General features: G+C 37.5%; 1 long non-coding RNA gene across 1 annotated transcript; it reads left to right on the top strand.

The window, feature by feature from the left end:
• Window positions 1-1,145: 1,145 nt before the first annotated feature.
• LOC147277449 (uncharacterized) lies at window positions 1,146-1,999 on the top strand. Its single transcript, XR_015123745.1, has 3 exons — window positions 1,146-1,279; window positions 1,594-1,712; window positions 1,821-1,999. It is a non-coding gene; the product is annotated as an uncharacterized LOC147277449 (long non-coding RNA).
• The last annotated feature ends 2,779 nt before the right edge of the window (window positions 2,000-4,778 follow it).

The raw sequence follows: 4,778 nt of genomic DNA, 5'->3' as shown, positions 1-4,778 counted from the left end.
AGAGGAATAATAATTTCGTCGCCCAAAGTATGTTTAAGCGACGAACAATTCCGCCGCCTAAAATGCTTTGGGAGAAAAATAAGAATTTCGTCGTCCAAAGTATGTTTAGGTGACGAACAATTCCGCCGCCTAAACATGCTTTGGGCGACGAACATTTGGGCGACGAACATATTGTTCGTCGCCCAAAGTCTCCTCAGGAGACAAACCAAATTTGTCGCCTCAGGTATCTTTGGGTGACGAAATTTACTTGTTCATCGCGCAAAGTCTTGGGCGTCATAGCTTGGGCGACCAAACTGTCGACGAAGACATTTTTGGGCGACGAAATTCGACTTTGAGAGAGGAACTAGGTTCGTCGCCCAAACTGTTTTTTCTTGTAGTGAAATGCATATGTAGCTTCTAAGTGCTCGGCAAAATGCTAACTATACGACGGTCTAATTTACGTTGACGGACGTGCTTAATGCACACAGATTGTCAATTCCTTAGCTTAATTATCATATTGATTGTGTTTATGGTTAAAATTTTTAATTATTTGGTAATATGAAGTAATAAACCTTAAATAAGTTAATAACTTTGGCTTGAAAATTAAAGTATCAACAAAAGAATCCCCATTAATTCTCGATCATAAATTGTATTGAACTATAAATAACCCCAACATAACACACCTATGTACATCAAGCAAAATTCTCCTTGCGTGTTTGTTAAATAAATTTTGTGCTTTATTGTTTAACATAGTTTTCTTCTAGCTATAGCCGACGCGGTGGCAATCTGCATTGTATCGTATCCACTTTTCATAAGCAAGAAATCACGATTGATTTTGAGTGCTGCTATTTGCACACCCTTTTTTTCTCTTTGCACACCCTAGCTTTCCTAAAAAAAAAAAAAAAAACCTCAAGGAAAAAGACCCTTATACCCCATCTATTTTTCTTTTTGCACACCCTTCCTAAACAGAAAAAAAAAAACACACACCTAAAAATCACACACCCCATCCCCCATCTCCCCCCCCCCCCCGTACACACTCCCTCACCCACACACCCCATCCCCACCTCTCCTCTCTCCGGCACCACCCCTCCCCTCCACCAAGCCTCAGCCCCGTCGCACCCTCCCTCCAGCCCACCTCCTTCCCCTCCACCCAGCCCCGGCCCCACTCTCTCTCCTTCCCTTTCTCTCTTTCTCTGTTAACACACCCGCGCAGCACCTTCTGCACCACCCTGCTCGCAGCAGTACCACCATCGGACCACTCTGGCTAATAGTCGCTATGCCACCATTCGCGACCATGATGGTACTTTGTTTCTCATCTTGCTTATTATGTAACTGGGTCGCTTTACTCAGCTATGGAGATGCAAAAATTTTCCCACCTTCTTATCTTTTTGGAATGACTGCATTTTTAGCTGGTTTTCTTCCTTTAACAAAGTAATTTGCTTAACAATGGTAATATTAATGAATTTTACCTTGGCTCTGCTACTGGAAGCTCACGTTTAGCTTCTAGTCAATATGAATTTACTTAAATTTTTTACTTATGCTGATATCAAAAATTTTATTCATACACTACTTGCATTGCTTATGAAAACATATGGTTATGTTGTTGTCCTGCAGGAGTGTTCTATCTTTATATGAAAACAATAGAAAGAGCTCATATGCCAAACAAGTTGTGGGAAAGAGTTAAGTTGCCCAGGAATTATGAGAAAGCACTTGAAATCATTGACAAACATCTGGTAATGAAAATGACCCAACTTTAGCTGTTTATGATTATTATATGTTAGTTTTCTTAAAGCTAGAAGTTCTTGGAGTGGTTAATCAGCACGACCTTTATGAATTGACAGATGTACTGGCCTAAGTTTCTTGTACACAAAACAAAGCAACGGCTGACTCCGTTCGGTAGTCATCCGCCGAAACCGGCGGGTTCGTTCGGTAGCCATCCGTCGAAGCTGTCAATTTCGTTCGGCAGTCATTTGCCGAAACCATTAGTTTCGTTCGGTGGTTATCTACCGAACCAACCGCAGCGACAGAGAAAGGGAGGGAAGAGAGAAGGGAGAGAGGAGAGAGGGAAGGAGAGAGAGAGAGAGATGGAGGAGCCGAGGAGGGGCTTCTGGGCTGGTTGTGGTGGCTGTTTTGGGGGTGCTGTGGTGATGGTGCATGCAGAGAGAAAGGAAGATGGTGGTTAGTGGTGGCGCGCGGTGGTGGTGCTGCGAGGAAGGTGGTGCTGCGCGCGGTGGTGATTGGGCGAGTGGAAAGGAGAAAGGGGCTGCCGGGCTTGGAAGGAAAAAAAAACAGAGGGCTGCGTGGGTGGGTGGGTGTGGTCAGGTGAGGGAGATGAAGGGGGGTGTGTGTGGCTGGGTGTGTGTGTTTTCTTTTGTCTGTTGATGGGGTGTGCAAAAGAGAAAAAATGGAGTTGGGGTGTGTTGGGTGAGGGTGAGTGTGGTCTTTTCCTTTAATTTTTTATTGTTTTTTTACAAAAGGGTGTGCAAAAAGAAAAAAAAGGGTGTGCAAATAGCAGCACTCTTGATTTTATTCGTCAAGTCGGTTACTTGCTTAGAAAGCAAGCATGTGGTAATTTTGTCAATTTAATTCATTTATGAATAATGATGGAGACCTTTTGCAATTAATTAATTTTCCATGGCTTATCAAGACATGCTCAAACAAAGGAGAATGTAGGAGGTGGAGTCTGTTCTAATCGACAACATGATAATTTTGCGTAATCCGGCCTTGGCGTGTCCATCACCTTTAGCTTAGATAATTTTAATTACATTGATCGAAAGCAACAGTTGCTTAATTGATCAAGCACATGTTTGAAAATAAACAAAGGGAATTAAGTAAACTATTGAATGAATTAATGTTGAAGTTAGAAGCAATATCCATGCATCTTGCTAGCCTGCACACTACAATAAAGGCAATACGTACTCATCCTAGCAAGCTATCCAGAACCAGTTTATTTAGATAATAATTTTGATATAAAATTGGCCACTTGGTTTCATTGACCATGCCAATCCACGTCAGCTGGCCCCTTATCCGAATAAGACTCATAAACTTCTTCGGACAAAAAGAAAAGACTCATATAAACGTCATAATTCTGGAAGATTATTCTTAGGTCAAACACTCTCTTAATTGTAATTATCAAACACCCTGGTCATTAAAATTTTAGGGCATATTCTGGAGATTATTCTTTTCTCTCATTGTATTTTGTTGGCAACTAGTGTTAATAGTCCATTTAACTGATCTTCTCTGGTTTTCCAAGACCATATTTTCGTAAATAATTAAGTTAAACCACCAAATAGGTATCAAAAGCTCATTCATGGGATTTGCATGCACATAAAACCCTAATCAGAGCCGACCCTGGGCGAAATTTAGAATTAGGCCTCTTTTTACATTAAATTTAAATTTAATTTGCACACTGATTCTTATATTAAACATAAAAAAAATTTCAATTGTTTGTACAATCCTTAAACAAAGAGTAAATAATTAAAACAATAAGATTTTATGACATACAAGCTTTGAACCAAAAATTATAAAAGTTAATTTGCAGTCATTAAATTTGCCAAACATATATAATAGCTCATCATTCATTTCCAAAGCATATCCCTATACAAAAGTGGCATACGCATGATGATCACGTATTAGTTCTATACCTCTTGATGACTTGTATTTTGCATGTAATTAATAAGATATACCAAACTCTTATATATTAATGTTGCTTTTTAAGGCATTGGCTATTAATTAAGTCCATTACGAGATAATAAATAATTACATGTATATTTATTATTCAAAAAGTGGTTTTCTCTTTTTCTTCTTTGTCATAACAATTGCCAATTGGTAACTTGCTATTGCTTAGTGAGAGTGGTTTCTTTCTTTCATTAGTTTATTGAAAGTAGGTTAGGTTACATCATAAGCAAATGAATTATTAATTAAGTGGTATAATTAATGACCCTTTTATGAATAATCGAAGCACTTTATGCGGAACCACGATGGTTACAGCCATTTGGTCAGCTATGCCTCAATACTTCAATAGTTAAGAATTCTATTTTTTTATACTTATAAAATAATATGCTTAAAACCATCATCCAAAAATAACCTGCAGCAGATGTGTACCTATATCTTCCTCTTTAATTTTTTTTTTTTTGACTTTTTGGAGAGAGGGGAATTGAACTTGAGTGCAGAATGGGCAATTTCATGACCCTTCCAACTGGACTTCCCAATAACTGCTCTTTAATTAAGATCTCTCTATAGTATAATCGTCATATTGACTGAGTATTTTGTATTTGGCTTCCCTTGATAATTTATAAAAGGGAATGCTATCTAACTACCTTCTCTACCGACCATCTTAATTATTTATTATTCTCATTTCATAATGTATTTTCATGATTGGAACCGTACATTTTTTTAGATCATTTTATGAAGATCATCTCTGTAAAAAAATACACCAAATCGGAAATTTTTTTGTTAATTATGTAACTGTGATCAAATAAAAAGACGATTTGGTTAATAGATTGATTTATCGTTTGTTTATTTGATAACAATTACATGACCAAAGGATTTTCAATTTAGTTTATTTTTTGCAAAAATAATCTTTAAAGAATGATATAAAAAATGAACGGTTCCGATTATACAAATACATGCAATACACGTGGTTAAATTAGACCATAAATTAGTATCTATTATGTCCGTTGAAGAAGGGATCTGGAGCAGGGTTTGGAGACTTGTTAGTAATTAGCGTTTTAATTAGTCATTCTCACATGAGCATACTCTCACTTTTAAAATATATATATATATAAGGATAATATGTT

Source organism: Dryas octopetala, chromosome 8, assembly GCF_963921425.1.
Source record: "Dryas octopetala chromosome 8, drDryOcto1.1, whole genome shotgun sequence".
Classification (NCBI taxonomy): domain Eukaryota; kingdom Viridiplantae; phylum Streptophyta; class Magnoliopsida; order Rosales; family Rosaceae; genus Dryas; species Dryas octopetala.
Note: the sequence above shows the minus strand (reverse complement) of the source record. Positions and strands in the feature narration are given on the sequence as shown.